Raw genomic sequence first — 23,205 nt, 5'->3', positions numbered from 1 at the left:
GAAAACTATTTAAAAGAAAAAAAAGTATAAAAACTTAATCGCAAACTTGATAAAAACTATAATAATTAACAAAATAATTAATCCTATTTAATAAATTGTGGTCTTGGTCGAATTCTAAGTTGTTTGTGGCACAACAATTTTTGTTTACAATATAATAAATTGTTTTTACTATTTTCATTTTCGTTTCAAATAGACATGACAGGCAGAGATGCTGAGAATCAAAATTGTGGGCTGGATAGAAGGAGGGTGACTACCACCCCAGAGACTACTCAATCACCTTCTATTTTTGCAACGCTTGAGACGTCACAGGCATAGACTGCATAGCATCAACCTTTCATCATGATTCCTAATGCTAATTATGTGGGTCTTGCACCTGGAACTAAAGTAGTGTAGGGGCATCTGCCCCCATTCGATTTTGGAAAAAAAAAAAAAACAAAATAAATATATGTGTATGTACATAATGTCCCCATAATATTGATTTATTGCACTCATATTTAAAGAAATTTTATTATGTGTGATAAAATTTATATTATTAAATATTAATATAAGGGCCCCGCTACACATACAAGCAAATAACGCATACAATCTTTACAAGTTGGCCCAACTCAGGTTTAATCCACGCGCACTCCCTCCCTTTAAATGGAGCGACAATTTCACGCGCGTCACTCGAACGATTACGCTTCGAAAAAACTGCTCCTTATGGCTCACTCTTCCTCTTCTCCTTCAAAGATAACACAAATCCTCAAGTTTCGAGCAACATTCCAAACTAAAGAGACATTTGAACTCGTCGCGAATAATAGCAGAAACCATCAACAAAATATTGTTCAAGGTACGTTATTGTTTTACTCATCTTGTACATTTTCCACATTTCTGTTTCTAATTTCGAAATCGAAGAACTATGTTTTACTGTTCTTCTATGTTCTTCTAGGTTTTATTGATCTTCTTGTTCTAAGAAATTGAACACATGGTGTAAATATATTTGATCCAATTATAAGTAAATTTTTTTTTTCATAATTAAACTCTCTCTGGTGTATTCAAAATGTCTGATTTACAGGTACTATAATATGAAGTGGTGATCCAGATAGATTGGAACCCATATATGACGGTCTGCATAGAGATCTGCATAATACACCCAAACACAGACTATAAATACACCTGATAAAAAATTAAATTTACACCTCTGCTGCAGATTTTAACCCAACACTACCTGAAAGCCACTTGTTGTCCACAAGACCAAAATTAATTAAACTCTCTCTGGTGTATTCAAAATGTCTGATTTACAGGTACTATAATATGAAGTGGTGATCCAGATAGATTGGAACTCATATATGACGGTCTGCATAGAGATCTGCATAATACACCCAAACACAGACTATAAATACACCCGATAAAAAATTAAATTTACACCCCTGCTGCAGATTTTAACCCAACACTACCTGAAAGCCACTTGTTGTCCACAAGACCAAAATTAATTAAACTCTCTATGGTGTATTCAAAATGTCTGATTTACAGGTACTATAATATGAAGTGGTGATCCAGATAGATTGGAACCCATATATGACGGTCTACATAGAGATCTGCATAATACACCCAAACGCAGACTATAAATACACCCGATAAAAAATTAAATTTACACCTCTGCTGCAGATTTTAACCCAACACTACCTGAAAGCTACTTGTTGTCCACAAGACCAAAATTAATTAAACTCTCTTTAGTGTATTCAAAATGTCTGATTTACAGGTACTATAATATGAAGTGGTGATCCAGATAGATTGGAACCCATATATGACGGTCTGCATAGAGATCTGCATAATACACCCAAACACAGACTATAAATACACCCGATAAAAAATTAAATTTACACCTCTGTTGCAGATTTTAACCCAACACTACCTGAAAGCCACTTGTTGTCCACAAGACCAAAATTAATTAAACTCTCTCTGGTGTATTCAAAATGTCTGATTCACAGGTACTATAATATGAAGTGGTGATCCAGATAGATTGGAACCCATATATGACGGTCTGCATAGAGATCTGCATAATACACCCAAACACAGACTATAAATACACCCGATAAAAAATTAAATTTATACCCCTGCTACAGATTTTAACCCAACACTACCTGAAAGCCACTTGTTGTCCACAAGACCAAAATTAATTAAACTCTCTCTGGTGTATTCAAAATTTCTAATTTACAGGTACTATAATATGAAGTGGTGATCCAAATAGATTGAAACCCATATATGACGGTCTGCATAGAGATCTGCATAATACACCCAAACACAGATTATAAATACACCCGATAAAGAATTAAATTTACACCTCTGCTGCAGATTTTAACCCAACACTACCTGAAAGCCACTTGTTGTGCACAAGACCAAAATTAATTAAACTCTCTCTGGTGTATTCAAAATGTCTGATTTACAAGTACTATAATATGAAGTGGTGATCCAGATAGATTGAAACCCATATATGACGGTCTGCATAGAGATCTACATAATACACCCAAACACAGACTATAAATACACCCGATAAAAAATTAAATTTACACCCCTGCTGCAGATTTTAACCCAACACTACCTGAAAGCCACTTGTTGTCCACAAGACCAAAATTAATTAAACTCTCTCTGGTGTATTCAAAATGTCTGATTTACAGGTACTATAATATGAAGTGGTGATCAGATAAATTGAAACCCATATATGACGGTCTGCATAGAAATCTGCATAATACACCCAAACACAGACTATAAATACACCTGATAAAAAATTAAATTTACACCTCTGCTGCAGATTTTAACCCAACACTACATGAAAGCCACTTGTTGTCCACAAGACCAAAGTTTAGCAGAAAATCATTCCAATTCCTATCAAATGAGACTTTGTTATGAGAGTTTCATTTTCCCTCTCTGCTACATGTAATCAATTGATTCTTAATCTCGTTTTCCTTTCTATTTGTGCTCCGAACTCTTGTAGAAAAACCTGCAACCTTGGTATAGTTCCTGTAAAATTTTCCAGCATCTTCAAGGGTGGTAAAGGTCATTCCAACCTTCGAAACAAACTGGTCATCAACAACAGAGAGGTTGCAGAATATACCATGTCAAAAACTATAAATACACCATGTCAAAACGAAGCTGGAGTTACAGAGAGAAAAACTAACGTCAATGACGAAGAACAAACCAATGAGAAAGGAGAGGAAAAGAACGATCGAAAAACCAGGGGAAGACGCGCGAGAAGAAGAACGATGAAATTTGAAAAGAAAGAAAACAAAGAAGGAAACAAATCTTTTAAATTTGGTAGTTATACAAACGTGGGATCTTTGTATAGCGCGTGTAAGTAACGTAGGAGTTGCAGCGCGTCTTAGTGGATTAGGCGTTAATGAACTTGTAATAGTTAAAAGCCCTAATCGCTTGTATACTAAGCTTTTCTCTTAATATAATAATAAAAACTATTGTATTATACAAATTTAATTTATTGATAGTGAAAAAAAAAATCAAATTTTCTCAAATAAAAAACAAAACCAAAAAATATAATCTAATTAGATAATTATCCAAAACTAATTATAACTTATCAAATATAAATAAGATTATTATTATTTCATTTAATTTAGTTTTAATTTTACATATAATAATTGTTTTTAAAGAAAATTTTTTTCCATAAATATTATAATGTGTCAATTTTGCAATCAAATAGCAGAATGTTATGGAATAGTTATTTAATAGAAAAAGAGATCTTTATAATCATATATAAAAAGAATTATAATTATTTATTTAAACTTTTGTATTTTTACTTTTTTTTTGTCTCTCACACGATATTATAGTAAAAAATAAAAGTTGGTCTATTTGAATTATATATTTAATAACTTTTTTACTATTGTCCTACTATAATTCTTTTTTTGTATTATATAAAAAATTAATAAAATGTGATTTGATGGGTACAGAGTGTTTAACAAAATACTAGTATTGATAACAAACATATTATGCAACATTACTAAACTTTGAAACAAGAAATTATTTTTAAATTAATATACTTTTGACGTGTTAATTAAATTACTAAAAATTTTATTAATATAATTTGAATTATAAATATCTACATATATTCATGTTAATTATTTTATTATTTTTTGTATTATTTTTATTATTACTACAAAAATTTTTTAGGTCGGTCATTGCCTCTAACCCTTAGTAGGCCACTACATTCACGCCACTTCTCGTGACAAGCTCTGTTGTGTTTAATTCCTCGCATGGATCCCAACTAAATAGCCCAACACAACAAAGCACTAAACTCATGATTTATCTTGATGATATGACTAGGTAAGCACTTTTCTAATTAGTTTAAATGAAAATTATATAGAAACTTTTTAAATATATGTTCTTACTAATTTTAAATTCTTCCTTAATAGGTTTCAACAGAATAATAATGCTTGTATACAAAAGTGTACAAATGTAATCAAATTGTTGTCCGATCAGTCATGGCCAAACTTCAAGAAGGTTCTCCTAAGACTAGAGAGCGATAATTTTAAAAATGGATGGTAAAATTACTTTTTATTGTAGAATCTTAGCTTTATCTTTTGCTTAATTTATATATTTAACATTGATAAATTAATTCCAATTGTTTCTTTTTTAGGAAAAATTCACATGGAAGAAGGTTCACGACGAGATGATAAGGAAGATTTTTCACCAACGCATAGCTAAACGTCTTCAGCAGATGTTTGAAGACGTGCATGTGAGGAGGGAGAACCTTACTTAGTGGCTTTGGTCCGACATTAGGAAGGAGCTCTATGTGTATTGGGAGATGGATAAGGATTCAAGCGTCGGTAGGCCACGACTAAGGTCAATAGGGCACCGGCTTAGGGCATCGAAGTACACAAGGAGTTTTGTCATTATTGTGAAAAAATGGACAAAATAGTGTAACTTGTTTTTAATATGTTAAAGTTAATTTTATCTTTGATTCTTTAATTAATTGTCACTTCTTTTAACATGTTTGTCCAATGTCTGCAGATAAAATTCATTAGACCATCAAATTATTGTGGTGGAGGTCTTCAAGTAAATTCACATGTTGAAGGAGAATAAGAAAAGATTTTCTGATCAGTGGCCTGCGAATTTTTATGTGAGCAATCATCTTAATTAATTTCATAACATACAATCAATTCCAAATAATGATGACTCTAGTTGTCTTAACAATCACATGTCGTATTTGGATTTATACACCTAGAACTTCGAGTTCGTGACCCGGTAATCTCAGCAGAGTGGACAGAATGGCAATGCGTCGAGTGTCTCCGTAGTCGATCCTGATGCAGTGTGGCATCATACTGCATCTGAGTCGTAGAAGAACCGTTTCTATAGAGTGGGGTTGTTCTTTACTAGCAACCTCCGATGCTTTCTCCGCCTCGGCCACCAGCCTTGTAGATTTTCAAGACGTAGATTTGCATGAGTAGATCCATAGCCTGACTTAAAGCTACAAGATCAAGGTCAGCAGCTGTATCAAGCTAAGGGCAGTGATGCACCACTATTTTGTGGTACATCTTGTACTTAATTGAGTGGATTTTATCCACTAATCTTACACTTATTCATTGAATTCGCATGTTTTACATTTTTCTTCCTGATTATGTGCTATGATTGAAAACATATTTTTTTGGTCTTAATTTAGCTAATTTTAATCCACTCTCATTACCATTCGATGCCTTGATATGTGTGTTAAGTGTTTTCAGAGATTAGGTAGGTACAATGAGCTCCTTACACACATATAAGAGAGAGATGCTCGGGATGCAGAGAAGGAGTCCCTGAGGTAGAAGCTGGAGCAAATCTGGTGGATGCAGTAGTAGATGGTGGTTTACTATGACCATATGTGTACAGGTGGCAGCATTGCTGCTAGTGGGGGTTCCTCATCATTCGCACTAGCACTAGCACGCGCCGCAAGATGAGGGGGACAACCAAAAGGATGACGACAATGACGATTATCAGGACCATAGACATTACGATTTTGTTTTGTCTAGTTCGACATTATTCTCTTTTATCTGATAGACATTACTTTATTTTGTTTTTGCATTGGTTATTTCATGTTCTAGTTTATTATTTTAATAAAAAAGATTCAATTTTTATTATTTTGTATTTGAATATTAATTTTGGTAATGTGCAAAAAAAATACAAATTTTTTACTTCCGTCAGATTTATCTTAGAATAAATCTGACGGTAAGCATCAAATATATGTTTTTAAATAATTATTAAATTAATTTACCATCAAATTTTTTGGGAGAATTACCTGACGATAATAAGGGTGCCAAAAGTTTTGAAATGGTGCCAACTTTACCGTTAGATTTTTTCAACAGTAATTATTAATACAATTGGCCTCCTGTAACTTGTTTTTCTCAAAACTTTTGGATGGTAATTAATTGTGGATGCCAAAAATACAATGGTAATTTATTACCGACTGACGAGGTTTAAACCATCTCATCATTTTGTCTGACACTAAACTCAACGGTAATATTATTATTGTCAAATTTTTTGATAAATTCCACCAGTAAATCCGATAGCAATCAGCAAATTTTTTGTAGTTGTATTTAATAAAATATCTATCTTTTTTTGGAAATGTGAACATGATCGAACGAAATGTTTTTGTTTATCTTGACAAGTTGGTGATCATGAGGGCATCTTGTTACCCAAAAAATATGAGTAGCTGTCGAAGAGATGAAGTTCGTGCAAAGATCGACTGAAGACTTTTCACTTATGATTGAAGGAAATGCTAATTAGGTGATCGAGTTATTATCGATACAAGGTTGGATGCATATCGAGGGAGGACTTAGAAAATTTTGAGATAATTGTAGTCCTAGGGAAGGTCGAAAGTATAGTTGTCAAAAACGAACTAGTGATCGAACTAGTCAGGTTACTGGTTCACTGGTTCAGTGGTTCAAATAATATATCACTGGTTGAATCCTTTGACTCAAACTCCAGTAAATAAAAAATAAAAAATAAAAAAATAAAAAATATTAAAATTAAAGTTTGAAATACACATTCACTAATATTTTAAGAACAATCAAGTCTTAACAAATTATATTCAATAAATTATAATTCTGTTATTATTAAATAATTATATACAATTTTAGTATTTTTGATAATAAAATTTTTTTAATTTTAATAACTAACTAATTAGTTTATATTTATTATATTTGTTATATATTATATGTATTTATTAAAAAAATAATATTAATAAATATCATACCATCATAACAAAAATAATTATATTGTAATTTATACATGTTTAATAAAATTTATATTTATATTTATATTAATAAGTATGCATAATAAAAATATAATTAATTTAAACATAAGTGTAAAATTAAAATAATATCTAATAAAATTATTGTATATTTTTAGTATATAATTAATAATTAGCATATAAAATAAAAATGAACAATATAGCTCAATGTCAAAAGGAGCATGCAATAACAAGGTGGACTTCGATTTGGACCCCACTTCATTAATTTTAGAATTTTTATTAAAGCAGTTCAATTGAATCGATTTTAACTGGTTCTTGCCAATTCTAAAGCAAAAATAGTCCTAAGAATAAATTGAATTGGTTGGAGTTCTGATTTACCAATTTTTTCGTCTAACTGGTCAATTCAATTTTGATAACTATAGTCGAAAGTATTTAGTAGATGTGCATAGTCGATGAGCTCAAGATAAAAAAAGGTTCAAATCCTTGGTGACAAGTCAATTTTTGATGGGAATAGTAAAAGTTGATCAAATAACTCCTGGCACGTTACAAGAGAGCATTTAATGCTGTAGTTCTTTTCAACTTAAGAAAAATGATGCAAGAGCATATATCTCTATATTTGTATTGTTAATTAATGTAGTCTAGTTTATCATATGTTATTATATTATGTTATGAGTTAATCCCACATTGTCTAAGTTATGAAGGTTTTTTTTTCCCATATTAGTATAAAAATATATATGTACTCTTTTTTACTTATGAAATTGAGTTGATTGAATTATATTTAAATAAGCTATGTTCTTATTTTTTTCTAGTTATTTTAAGAATAAAAAGTACATCTTTAGCTTAACCAACTAAGATAGATTCTTAACTATTTTCACCATAACAGGATTATTAATCTTACTAAAATTGGTGACCCAAACAACGTCCCGACATCAGCGTTGGTATGAAACCCTTTAAATAGGAGTGAAAAGGATTGACAATAATTACAATATTACTCTCAGAAATTACTTAAACACTCATATGTCTCAGAGACTTTCTATGTCTATTTCAAGTTATATTTTGTGTAGGATTTCTTCCAAATTTAATTTATATTTTTATCATTTATTTTGTACTTTATTTTCATATTAAACTATTACTTTTATTTTTTATCTAGTCGCATTTATACTTAATCTTTTAAATTTATGTGAAGGTTTTAATTTACATGTTGTAACACTCTGAAATTTTAAAATGTGTAAAATAATATTTATTAAAAAAATTTGTTTACATTGTTATCTGCATGATAACTATCAAAATTCTACTTCTTTTTAAGTTTGAATTTTGATGCACCTTTTGGTTGGTATCTAATTATATATGAAGTGATTCTACTCTTAGAATTTAGATTTTGAATCATAATTTAGTTAGGTAATTGTCAAAAATGATGTAATATAGTCAGTAAAGCACAATGTAAATAATGTAATTTCAAACTCATTCTGTCCATCAAGGGGAGTAATAAGACGAAGCTCCGAAAATAAAAAAGTAGTTAAATAATTTAAAAGGGTAACTATTGTTATTAAGAGTAATTTTGTAATTTGTTTTAAAATTTTCACTTTAATAAATTTTAATTATTTTTTTAATTCGAATAAAAGGTTAAAAATAGGGTAAAATGTTGTTTTGATCTCCAACTTTTAAAGTGAATCTTATTTTAGTTTTTAACATTTTTATTATCCTATTTTTATCCCAAAATATTTAAAATGACATAAATGTTATACTACTGTCAAATTCTTTACTAACACTTAACGAAATTGATGTATTATTAATAATGCTTTTCTTAAAGCTACGTTTGCTTAATCCTCTTTTCCAACTTTTATCCTCTCAATCTCAATAAAAGTCCAAGTTCTATTCTTCTACTCTCTTCTTCTTCCTCCTCAAACTACTCTTGAAAAATTAATAGTGTAAAAGAAAAAGGAAGAAGGGAATAGAAAAATGAGATTTAGACTTATTCAAATGGAGAAGGTAGAAAAAGGGAGTTGAGCAAACTAGTTTTAGTAAAAATATTATTAATAATACATCAATTTGGTTAATTGTTAGTGAGATATTTGACAATAAAAAATATTAATGTTATTTTAAATATTTTAAAATAAAAATAAAATAATTAAAATATTAAAAACTAAAATAAAATTCACCCTAAATATTGAGAACTAAAACGATAATTTACCTAAAAAATAAATACTTTTCTATGTACGATAGAATATAATTTTTAAAAATAGATTTTAAATTTTTTAACATATATATAAATTTTAGTATATTTATATTTATAATGACTATAGTAATTATGCAAATATTATTAAAATTAAAATTAATATTTTTTGATAATATTTTAAAAAAATATTATTAAATAATAAAAAATATAAATTTAATTTAACAATACCTTTTAAAATACCATAACATAAATATAGTTAGGATCACCATATATATATATATGTCATACAATAGTTTCAATTTAACCAAGTGTGACACTGTTCTTCTTAAATTTTCATTTATGATAATGTTATGTTCACAGAAAAATGCAATGCTAATTGAATCTCAGAGAAACTAATATATATTTTCTAAATTAAATTAAAAAAAATAATAATAAATTCTAATTAATCTGTGACACACGGTTCATGAGTTGTTGGGGAACGTCGACAAGAGAAACTAGATGGCTCGCGTGACCAACACGTGCAAAATGGAAAGGAAGTGATCCAGCGTAGCCACCAGCCAAGTTTTGAATGGCACCAAACGTCAATTTAAGAGATGCATTGGACCTTTTTTCCTTTTCAGTCGACCGTTATGGGCCCTATCATTAGTTAACACGTGGCATCATGTTAGTGGGTCCGCTTATACACAATCTGCCACGTGATGATGAAGTTGCATCCTCTCAACTTTGGAAGAGGACTGTAATCTATAACTGGATGGCAAAAATTTCCGTTGTGTGACCAAAAAATATTTTAAAATGAGTAGAATTATAAAATAATAAAATAATATATCTATTTATATTGAATTTGTAATTATTATTATATATAAATTTTATTTTTGTAGTTTACAAAAAATTAACTTTTTATTTTTATTATTTTATTTTTTTTATTTAAAAAATTATTAAATAGAATGAGGACAAAAAATAAAATGCTCATTATGTATCCATGATTATTTGCTTAAAATTTGTATACGTGAAGTTGTTGGAATTTGTTCATTTATATAAGTTTATGAGTAAATTAGTAAAGCTTATATTTTAACTAGGATATAAAAATTACATTTTTGTATTAAATTTAACTAAAAATACATTTTTTTAGAGACGAATTGGATTAATGCCTTATTTTTTAGAAATTAATTTAACTATTACTCCTAAAAAGTATGGTTTTTATCTCTATTCAAAATGTAAGCATTATTATTTTATTAACCTACTCAATAAACTTGTGTAATTTAACAAATTCCTTACTTAATATTTAGGATTAAATGCCACCGGTGTTAGTGAAAGTAAATATTCATTGCTCATAACGTTTTATACAATGTATATTTTGTCGATTCAAGCATTGAATTATAATACCATATTATATCAATTTTCACCAAAATCGAACATATCCATAATAATCATATGACTGAAAAATTCTTTCCTTATACATATTTTTTTGAAAAAACTTCCAAAAGTACCCATAAAATTTACGAACGTTGACAAAAGTACCCATAAACTAAGAAAATTAACGATGTACCCATAAAAGATGGATTCCGTATGACAAAAGTATCCAAATCTTAAATTTTTTGTTAATTTTTTAATGAAATTCCCAAACTACCGCACCCTTACCCCATTCTACGTCACTTCCTCTCTTCTCACTTCTTCTTCTCTCCTCACTTATCCCTCTCTCAAAAACCCTCACAGAGTCTTCCCCCTCTCACTCTCAAGGTGACTACAACACCTTCATCGCGCGCCTGTGACCCAACCTGAGGAGAATATCGTCGTGGCGCACCTGTTGCTGCCGAGGAGAACATCATCGTGGCGCGCTTGACCCAGGAGAGGAGAATACCATCGTCGCACACCTGAGAAGAGAGATGGGTCGTGGTGCTCTTGCATGCAGGAAAAGGATTTGGTAAAGAGAAATCAAAGAAGAAAGGGAGGTGGCGCTGTGAACGGAGGTTCTGCCATTGACAATGTTATAGCCGACGAAGAAAAGGTTTTTTTTTAAACATTTTTTATTTCATTTTTCTTCTTTTCAGAAATTGATTTAGTTACTACTAAAATGATATTGTTCTATTTTTTCTAAATTTGCTTCTATTTTTTATGAAGGCTGAGATTGATTTACAGAAGATCAAGTTGATGGCTACTTCTACTTCTGATTTTTGCTTAAATAAATTTCAAATTTGATGAATGGATTTGTTGGTTTTTTATGGTTGATGCCTGTTTCTACTTCTAGTTTTGCTAAAGTGAATTGAAATTGGATGAATGAATTTGAAAATTTTTATATGTTGAGTATTTTTGGTGTTTGATTGATTTGGTTTGAGTGTGGATTGTAAACTTATGAGTGAATTGGTTGAGGTCCGATCCTCCACCACCACCACCACTACCATTGATTTTGGTCTGGTTTGTTGTAGGAGTAGTTTCGGACTCCATGGCAAGGGTTGGTGCAGATTGGGTTATGAAAGGTTGAAAAAGTGAGTTGAGGTTGAGTATAGGGTAGTTTAGGAAATTTATTAAAAAATCATCAAAAATTTAAGATTTGGATACTTTTGTCATATGAAATCCATCTTTCATGGGTACAACGTTAATTTCCTTAGTTTATGGGTACTTTTGTCAGTGTTCGTAAACTTTATGGGTATTTTTGGTAGTTTTTCCTATTTTTTTTAACAAAAAAAGTTCAACACAATAAAATAGAGCATGTAAAAAATATAAACACAACTTAATATATAAGACAATGAACATAGTAAAAATATATAATTTGTTGTCATCTTCGACATGACCATCAACAACCAAAAGAATCAACGCCACACTATTTTCTGTAGCTTAAAAACGACCTATTAATAATTTCATCAACACTTGTCTCTGAATTATAGAATACTCTACTATCTCGCTCCAAACAAATGTTTTAAATAATCACAAAGAAACCTATCAGCAACTTCTTATGCTCAGAGTTACGACCAGGTACTCCAATCCAACTCTCAAAAATCCCTTTAATAGTCCTTAAAATACCCCAAACTCTATCAGCACACTTGATAAACCACTATTTTATGGTTTATATTGTATTTAATTGAGTGGTTTTATCAAGCTTTTCACCCACTTATTCATATGATTTGCATGATTTTACAATGCCTTCCTAGTTTAGTTCTATAATTGAAAACATGCTTCTTTGGTCTTAATTTAGCTAATCTTAATCCTCTCTTATTACCATTCGATGCCATGATCTGTGTGTTAAGTGTTTCAGGCTTCATAGGGCATGAATGACTTAGAGAATGAAGAGGAAGCGTGCAAAAATAGAAGGAACACAAGGAATTGAGGAGATGACCAGCGAGAAGTCACGCGGCCGCTTGGCTCACGCGACCGCGCAAAATGGAAGAAATCAGAGTGACGCGTTCGCGTGCCTGACGCGACTGCGCGGATTGGAAGCTGCACGAACGACGCGAATGCGTGGACGACGCGCACGTGTGGTACGAAAAAATGCTGAGTGACGCGATCGCGTGGACGACGCGCCCGCGTGACGTGCACGATCTGCAAAATTACAAAAGTCGCTGGCAGAGATTCTGGGCCGCATTTCAACCCAGTTTTCAGCCCAGAAACACAGATTAAAGTCAGGGAACATGCAGAGACTCAAAAGAGGATAGATTCATAATACACTTTTTCATAATTTAGATGTAGTTTTTAGAGAGAGAGGCTCTCTCCTCTCTCTTAGGATTAGGATTAGGATTTTTAGAAATTAGGAATATTTCTTCTTCATCTCAGGTTCAATGTTCTTATTTATTTATTTTCTCTTTTATTTGTTTAATGACCATTCATGTTATGATTTTCTTTGGTTAATATAATTTGAGGTATTTTCAGATCTATGATTTGTTTCTTTTATTTATGATATAAATAATTTAGATTTTTCTACCTTTTGGCTCTGGTTGATTAATTGGTGACTCTTGAGTTATCAAACTCATTGTTGACTGAAAATTGGAATTCTTAAGAATTAATTCGAGTTCCACTAACTCTAGCCTTTTCCAAGGAAAGACTAGGACTTGAGGAATTAAAATTAATTCATCCACTTAACTTACCTTCATAGTTAGAGGTTGACTTAGTGGGAGAAAAATCCAATTCTCATCACAATTGATAAGGATAACTGGGATAGGACTTCCAGTTCTCATACCTTGCCAAGAGCTTTACTAGTTATTATTTTGACGACTTGTTATTTTATATTACTTGTTCAACCCTTTTGAAAACCCCAAAATATACCTTTGCATAACCAATAATAAGAACATACCTCCCTGCAATTCCTTGAGAAGACGACCCGAGGTTTAAATACTCGGTTATCAATTTTAAAGGGGTTTGTTACTTGTGACAACCAAAACATTTGTATGAAGGGATTTTTAACTGGTTTAGAATCTATACTCACAATGCGACTATATTTTTACAAAATTCATTACTAGCAAAAATCCCAAAGTCAAAATGGTGCCGTTGCCGGGAAATTGCAAACGTGTGCCTTATTATTGGTTATTGTAAATATTTAAAAAAAAAACAAATATATATATATATTATATCTTATTTTTTCAAAAATATCTTATCTTATTTTTTTCAAAAAAAAATCAAATCTTTTTCAAAATATTTCTTTTTGTTAGTTTTTGTTTTTATTTTCTCTCACTACTATGAACTCTCACCCCTTTGGCTATGAGTTTGGTTACAATTATGTTGCAGGAAGAGGAGATTGTAATGACAACTTGCATCAAGGATGGAATAATCAAAGATGGGAGGGGCCACAAGGATTTGATCAACCCTCACAGCAACAACCACCTCCAATGGACTATCAACAACTATTCTGTGATGCATATCAAGGCAATGGCTATGGTGAGCAATCTTTCGATTATCAACAGCCACCACCATACGCCTATGAACCCCCTCCTCAACATAACTTTGGACCACCATACTCACAAGCCCCTTACCACCAAACACCCTCATATGACCCTAACCCATATCCACCATACCAACCACCTTATGAGCCATATGAACCATATATAGAACCACCCCAATTTCACCCCAATTACTCCCAAGGACCACCACCTCTATATGCACCATGTCCATATCCATCGACCCAAGACTCACAGGCTCGCCTCAAGGAAACAGTAGATCAATTTCATGAACCCTTCATCAACTGGAGCAGGCAATAAATCAATTACCTTCCAGACGTTCAGACGCTCAAGGAACCCTCATGGCTTCATGTGGAGAATCTATTGAAGAACGTAGCAGGAAGGAGAAGTTAGGCACTCCGGTGGATAGTGAGCAGCACGATTTGGTATTGGAACAAGTGGAGGAAGCCGAAATCATTGAAGAAGAAGAAGTGGTCGAAGACTTAGGAGATGCTGAACCTCCATGGGAAAGTCAAGTTATAGAGCTTTCTTCAAAGACGTTTGAAACTGATATTGAGGAGGGTGTACAACGTCCAAGGCATCTCATGATTGAAGACTTTGAAAGGGATGGTCAAGAGATGGATTCGATCATTGATGAATTCTTATCTACATTTGTGTCCTCTCCCATTGGACTTGACATGGAGATGAAAGAAGAAGAAACACAACCTCCCATGCCTTTGGTGAACAATAAAAAAGAGATTGAATTGGAAGAAATCCACCAAGAGGAAGAGGTTGATATTGAAGAAGCTTGCAAAGAGGTGGAAGTTGTCAAAGAAGAACACAAAGGAGTGGAGCTTGCACATTCATTAGAAACACCTCCCCCTAAGTTGCCATCATCCTTCACAACATTCAAGTGGGTAAAATTCATATCCCTTAGCATTCTAATTCCACTTGAATACGGGCTACTGGAGACAGATGGTCAACTCAGAGCTCTTTGTGGCATTAAGAGTAAGAGGAAGATGGTCAGTGGTAAGAATTGTCCTGTAAGGTTCATTATGGTTGAAAGCTTTAAGTTTAAACGCAAAGGTTGGTGTAGAGCTCAACTGAATGGGTCTAGGAAGTTGTTTGGACGCTTCAGTGAGAATTCTAAAGCTGAACCACCCGGATGGAATCATGATAATCAACTTGAAGATGGGTGTAGAAACAAGATTTGGGATCCAGGAATATATGATGATCAACTTTGGGAGCTTAAAGCTTGTGAAGAACTTCATTAACGCTTGGTAAATTACTTGGTATTGATAGAGCTTATTGGAAGTCCAAGCATTGGTGGAAGTTTCAGGATGAGTTCAAGCACAAGCCGCCATAACAAGGAGCTCACCAAATGTCCAACTTAAGGACTTTAACTAAAAGTGCTGGGTGGGAGACAACCCACCATGGTATGATCGTTCCTTTTTCAATTCAGTTTTGTTTGTTTTTGAGTTTTATTTTCTCTTATTGAACCTGGAATTGTTCATAACATTTGCATCTGCATCTGCATACTACATTTTGCATCTTGCATAAAAAAACGCACGTGACGCGTCCGCGTCACAAGTGCGTGGGGAAGAAATAATATTGAACAGAGAGTCACACGAAAGCGTGGCTGGAGGCGTGCCTTTGGCACAAATTGATCCACGCGACCGCATCGCTGATGCGTCCGCGTCATGTGGGAAAAATGACTCCCACGCGTGCGCGTCACCCACGTGAACGCGTGCCCTGAAATCGACGTAAAAAGGGTGTATGGCCGAAAGTTGAGCTAGAATTGGGCTGGACTCGTGCTAGAAGCACAAGCGCTGCCACGCGTACACGTGCCCCACGCGTACGCGTGCCCCATGCGTCCGTGCCACTTTTCAGAAAAAGGCCAACCACGCGATCACGTTCCCTACGCGACCGCGTCACCCAGATTTTTGGCAAAATGCTTTTAAACAGAGAGTTGTGCGAATGCGAGGCTACACTCGCGCCACTAGCACAAATCGAGTCACGCGTCCGCGTGCCACATGCGTTCGCGTCACTTTCTCGAAGCACTATCCACGTGACCGCGTGCCCCGCGCATGTCCGCGTCCCCTGCGCCGCACAGCCTATCCATCCCAGCGTCAACTATCTTATCTTTTCTTAATCTTTTTCTTTCCCATTTCTTAATTCTTTCTTCTTCCTTCTTTACTTTCTTCTATTATCTCTATTCTTCATCTTATTCACTCTTTTTCTTCTTCTCTCTTTACTTTCTTCTTTCTATTCTTCTCCCTTTCTTTTCTATATCTGCTGTTTTACATTGGTGTTACAATCTTTTTACTCATCTGTTGCATATCTCCTGCATTATTCTAGGTGCTTCTTAACTTGTTTACTATTTAGTTGACACGCCATGTGCTTCTATTATTTTCTCACTTGTATGTTGTAGCTACCATGTAATTGAGACTCTCATTATTTGGCATTAACCCACCCAGACTTTATTTATATTCTTATTTTTATTTCTGGGTTACTTTTTCTTCTTTTTCCTCTTCTTTCAGGCTGGCCACCAAGAGGAAAAAAGATGAGTTTCTAACTGGAACTGTGAACAAGTTTACCGCACAATCTTTGGCAAAAAGCATCAGTTGGAGCAACCTGTCCACCTGCACATCTCAGCATGCACCGAGGACGGTGCAATCTTTAAGTGTGGGGAGGTCAATACCGATCTCCATGGGTTAGCTATTTTCTTCTTTTCAACACCATTGTTTCATTTGTAGTTCATTGTTGCATTTGCATGTTTGACGTTAGGATTTTTGCCAGTAAAAAATTTTGTAAAAATATAGTCGCGTTGTGAGTATAGATTCTAAACCAACAGAAAATCCCTTCATACAAACGTTTTGGTTGTCACAAGTAACAAAACCCAATAAATTTATAAACTGAAGTATTCAAACCTCGGGTCGTCTTCTCAAGAAATTGCAGGGAAGTATGATTTATTATTGGTTATGGAAAAACAGTATTTTTTTGGGGTTGAAAAGGTTTTAAGCAAGAGAAATAGATTACAAGAATTAATAAATTAATATCTAATAGAAACTCTTAGCAATGTATGAAAACTGGAAGTCCTATCCAGTTGTCCTTATCAATTGTGATGAGAATTGGATTTTTCTCCCACTTAGTTGACCTTTACTAAAGCAAAGAAAAGTCAAGTGGACTAATTAGTTTGATCCTCAAGTCCTAGTCAATCCCTGTGGGAAGACTAGTTTTAGAGCGATCTAGATCAATTAGAATCTGCCAATTTCAACCACTGCTGAGTTCGACAACTCAAGAGTTACCAATTAATCAACCAAAGCCAAAAGGGAATAAAATCTACTTGAATGAAAATAATTTGGATAGAGCCCAAGCATCAATAACATATAAGTCTGAAATACCTCAATTGCATTAATAAAATAAAATCAATCCAAATATGAAGAGTCATAAGCCAAATAGGCAACACAAATCAGATACAAATTAAAGCATTAGAGCATCTAAAAGTAGAAGAGAGATATAAAGTAAAAGGAATATTGAACCTGTGATGAAGAAGAAATAAATCCTAATTTCTAAAAACCCTAATCCTAAATCCTAAGAGAGAGGAGAGAACCTCTCTCTCTAAAAACTACATCTAAAATTATGAAAAAGTGTCTGATGAGCGGATAATTTGTATACTTTTTGGCATTGTTTTTAGTATGTTTTCAGTAGGATTTAGTTAGTTTTTAGTATATTTTTATTAGTTTTTAGTTAAAATTCACTTTTCTGGACTTTACTATGAGTTTGTGTGTTTTTCTGTGATTTCAGGTATTTTCTGGCTGAAATTGAGGGACCTGAGCAAAAATCTCATTCAGAGACTGAAAAGGACTGCAGATGCTGTTGGATTCTGACCTCCCTGCATTCGAAGTGGATTTTCTGGAGCTACAGAAGCCCAATTGGCGCGCTCTCAACGGATTTGGAAAGTAGACATCCTGGGCTTTCCAGCAATATATGATAGTCCATACTTTGCCCAAGATTTGATGGCCCAAACCGGCGTTCAAAGTCACCTCAGGAAATCCCAGCGTTAAACGCTGGAACTGGCACCCAAATGGGAGTTAAACGCCCAAACTGGCACTAAAGCTGGCGTTTAACTCCAAGAGGAGTCTCTGCACGAAATTTGCTTCATTGCTCAGCCCAAGCACACACCAAGTGGGCCCGGAAGTGGATTTTTATGTCATTTACTCATTTCTGTACACCTTAGGTTACTAGTTTTCTATAAGTAGGACCTTTGACTATTGTATTAGGAATCTTTGAGTCTTTGGATCTTTATATCTTTTGATCACTTTAGATCTTAGATCATTGGGAGGCTGGCCATTCGGCCATGCCTAGACCTTATGCTTATGTATTTTCAACGGTGGAGCTTCTACACACCATAGATTAAGGTGTGGAGCTCTGCTGTACCTCGAGTATTAATGCAATTACTATTGTTCTTCCATTCAATTCTGCTTGTTCTTTATCCAAGATATCACTTGTTCTTCAACTTGATGAAGGTGATGATTGACGCCCATCACCATTCTCACCCATGAACAAAGTGACTGACAACCACTCTTGTTCTACAAGCATTTGAGGCTTGGTGAATATCTCTTGGATTCCTGATTGCACGATGCATGGTTGATCGCCTGACAACCGAGTGCTCGCCTGACAAACGAGCCAGCCATTCCGTGAAGTCAGAATCTTCGTGGTATAGGCAAGAATTGATGGCAGCATTCAAGAGAATCCGGAAGGTCTAACCTTGTCTGTGGTATTCTGAGTAGGATTCAATGACTGAATGACTGTGACGTGCTTCAAACCTGTAACTTACTGGGCGTTAGTGACAGACGCAAAAGAATCACTGGATTCTATTCCAGTAGGGGAGGGAACCACACCGGTGATTGGCAGCACTGTGACAGAGTGTGTGCATTAGCTTTCACTGCGAGGATGGGAGGTAGCTGCTGACAACAGTGAAACCCTACACGAGCTTGCCATGGAAAGGAGTAAGAAGAATTGGATGAAGGCAGTAGGAAAGCAGAGAGACGGAAGGGAAGGCATCTTCATACGCTTATCTGAAGTTCCTACCAATGAATTACATAAGTATCACTATCTTTATCTTTTATGTTATTTTCGTTCATCACCATATACATTTGAGTTTGCCTGACTAAGATTTACAAGATGACCATAGCTTGCTTCAATACTAACAATCTCCGTGGGATCGACCCTTACTCACGTAAGGTTTATTACTTGGACGACCCAGTGCACTTGCTGGTTAGTTGTGCGAAGTTGTGTAATGCCATGGTATTGAGCCACCAAGTTCTTGGAGCCATTACCGGGGATTATGAGAGTTGTGAAAAAGTATAGTTCACAATTTCGCGCACCAAGTTTTTGGCGCCGTTGCCGGGGATTGTTCAAGTTTTGAGCAAGCTTTTGGTAACATCAGTGCCAAGATCCGGCAACAACATCAAGTTTTTGGTGTTATTGCCCGGGATTGTTTAGGCTGGACAACTGACGGTTCATCTTGTTGCTTAGATTAGGTATTTTTTTTCAGAGCTCTTAAGAATGAATTCTAGTGTTTCAAGGTGATGTTCTTATCATCACCAAAGCTGATTGATCTTCATCAATTTAGCTCTTGAATGCAATGTCCTGCTGAAGCTTGGCCGGCCATGTCTAATTTCTTTAGACTAAAGCTTTAGACTAACAGTGCATGATTCCTGGAATTCTCATTAAGAATTTTGATACCTTTATTTTCTTTTTCTACATAATTTTCGAAAAATCCAAAAAAAAAATTATAAAATCATAAAATCCAAAAATATTTCTTTTTTGAGTCTAGAGTCTCATCTTAAGTTTAGTGTCAATTGCATGTTTCTGTTCTTATTGCATTCATGCATGTGTCCTCATTGATCTTCAAGTTGTTCTTGATGATTTCCTTGTTCTGATCTTTGAATTCTATCGACTTGAGTGTTTTGTGTGTCTCATATGCATTTTCGTTTTGTTAGTGTCAGTAGTATACAAACTGCTAAGTTTGGTGTCTTGCATGCATTGTCATTTGATTCTTGTTGCATTTTGGTTTGTCCTTATTATTAAAAATCCAAAAATATTTTTAATTTGTGTCTTTTCAAGTCAATAATACAGAGAATTGAAGATTCAGAACATACAGCAGAGGAATTGCACAGAAAAAGCTGGGCGTTCAAAACGCCCAGTGAAGAAGGACAGACTGGCGTTTAAACGCCAGCCAGGGTACCTGGTTGGGCGTTTAACGCCCAAAAGGGTAGCATTTTGGGCGTTAAACGCCAGAATGTATACCATTCTGGGCGTTTAACGCCAGGATGGCTAGGGGAGGAAGATTTTGTTTTCAAATCAAATTTTTTCTAAGTTTTCAAAATCTTTTCAAAATCAAATCTTTTTCAAATCAATTTTCGATCAAATCTTTTTCAAAATTAACTCCTTTCCTTTTTCAAAAATACTTATTAACAATTAATGATTTGATTGAACATTTTTTGCCTTTTCTGTTGAGGAAGGTTTTATGTTTGATTCATATCTTTTCTTGTTAGGCAAGTCATTAATTTTTAAAATCATATCTTTTCAAATTGTTTTCAAATCATATCTTTTAAAATTGTTTTCAAATCATATCTTCTCAATCACATCTTTTTAAAACCAATCATATCTTCTTAACCACATCTTTTTCAAAATAGTTTTCAATCAAATGTTTCTGATTTCTAATTTCAAAATCTTTTTCAAAAATCACTTGATTTCTTTTCCACTTTCATTTTCGAAAATTAAGTAATGTTTTTCAAAAATGTTTTCAAATTTCCCACTTAATTTTCGAAAATCACTTCCCTCCTTCTCACATCCTTCAATTTATGGACTAACACTATCCCTTAAGGCAAAATTCGAACTCTATCTTCTTTGTTAAGTTCGAATTTTCCACTTCTGTCTTCTACTCTTCTTTTCCTCTGACACTTCAAGGAATCTCTATACTGTGACATAGAGGATTCCATATTTTCTTGTTTCCTTCTCTTTCTTATGAGCAGGAGCAAAGACAAAGGCATTCTTGTTGAGGCTGATCCTGAACCTGAAAGGACCTTGAAGAAAAAGCTAAGAGAAGCCAAAGCACAACTCTCTTTAGAGCACCTGGACCGAATTCTTCAAGGAAGAAGAACACATGGCAGCCGAAAACAACAACAATACCAACAATGCAAGGAAGGTGCTGGGTGACTTTACTGCACCTACTCCCGACTTCTATGGGAGAAGCATCTCTATCCCTGCCATTGGAGCAAACAACTTTGAGCTTAAGCCTCAATTGGTTTCTCTAATGCAACAGAATTGCAAGTTCCATGGACTTCCATTGGAAGATCCTCATCAGTTTTTAGCTGAGTTCTTGCAAATCTGTGACACAGTCAAGACTAATGGGGTTGACCCTGAGGTCTATAGACTTATGCTATTCCCTTTTGCTGTAAGAGACAGAGCTAGGACATGGTTGGACTCTCAACCTAAAGAAAGCCTGGACTCTTGGGAAAAGCTAGTCAATGCCTTCTTGGCAAAGTTCTTTCCACCTCAAAAATTGAGTAAGCTTAGAGTGGAAGTCCAAACCTTCAGACAGAAGGAAGGAGAATCCCTCTATGAAGCTTGGGAAAGATACAAACAATTGATCAGAAAGTGTCCCACTGATATGCTTTCTGAATGGAGCATCATAGGTATTTTCTATGATGGTCTCTCTGAACTGTCCAAGATGTCCTTGGATAGCTCTTCTGGAGGATCTCTTCATCTGAAGAAGACGCCTACTGAAGCTCAAGAACTGATTGAAATGGTTGCAAATAACCAATTCATGTACACTTCTAAAAGAAATCCTGTGAACAATGGGACTAGTCAGATGAAAGGAGTTCTTGAGATTGACACTCTGAATGCCATATTGGCTCAGAATAAAATATTGACTCAACAAGTCAATATGATTTCTCAAAGTCTGTCTGGGATGCAAAATGCACCAAGCAGTACTAAGGAAGCTTCATCTGAGGAAGAAGCTTATGATCCTGAGAACCCTTCAATAGAAGAGGTGAATTACATGGGAGAACCCTATGGAAACACCTACAATCCTTCATGGAGGAATCATCCAAATCTTTCATGGAAGGATCAACAGAGACCTCAACAAGGTTTCAACAATAATAATGGTGGAAGGAACAGGTTTAGCAATAGCAAGCCTTTTCCATCATCTTCTCAGCAACAGACAGAGAGTTCTAAGCAGAATACCTCTGACTTAGCAACTATGGTCTCTGATCTGATCAAAACCACTCAAAGTTTCATGACTGAAACTAGGTCCTCCATCAGAAATCTGGAAGGACAAGTGGGTCAGCTGAGCAAGAAAATTACTGAACTCCCTCCAAGTACTCTTCCAAGCAACACAGAAGAAAATCCAAAAGGAGAGTGCAAGGCCATCAATATGGCCGAATTCTGGGAGGAAGAAGAGGCAGTGAACGCCACTGAGGAAGGCCTCACTGGGCGTCCACTGACCTCCAATGAGTTCCCCAATGAGGAACCTTGGGAATCTGAGGCTCAAACTGAGACCATAGAGATTCCATTGGACTTACTCCTGCCATTCATGAGCTCTGATGAGTATTCTTCCTCTGAAGAGGATGAGTATGTCACTGAAGAGCAAGTTGCTAAATACCTTGGAGCAATCATGAAGCTAAATGACAAGTTATTTGGAAATGAGACTTGGGAGGATGAACCCCCTTTGCTCACCAAAGAACTGGATAACTTGTCTAGGCAGCAATTGCCTCAAAAGAGGCAGGACCCTGGGAAGTCTTCTATACCTTGTACCATAGGCACCATGACCTTCAAGAAGGCCTTGTGTGACTTAGGGTCAAGTGTGAACCTCATGCCCCTCTCTGTAATAGAGAAATTAGGGATCTTTGAGGTGCAAGCTGCAAAAATCTCACTAGAGATGG

General features: G+C 34.4%; 1 non-coding gene across 1 annotated transcript; it reads right to left on the bottom strand.

Annotated features, from left to right (window-relative positions):
• Positions 1 to 21,830: 21,830 nt before the first annotated feature.
• On the bottom strand, positions 21,831 to 21,938 carry LOC112798987 (small nucleolar RNA R71). The gene has a single exon (XR_003200578.1). It is a non-coding gene; the product is annotated as a small nucleolar RNA R71 (small nucleolar RNA).
• Positions 21,939 to 23,205: the final 1,267 nt, after the last annotated feature.

This window comes from Arachis hypogaea, chromosome 4 (genome assembly GCF_003086295.3).
Source record: "Arachis hypogaea cultivar Tifrunner chromosome 4, arahy.Tifrunner.gnm2.J5K5, whole genome shotgun sequence".
NCBI lineage: Eukaryota > Viridiplantae > Streptophyta > Magnoliopsida > Fabales > Fabaceae > Arachis > Arachis hypogaea.
Note: the sequence above shows the minus strand (reverse complement) of the source record. Positions and strands in the feature narration are given on the sequence as shown.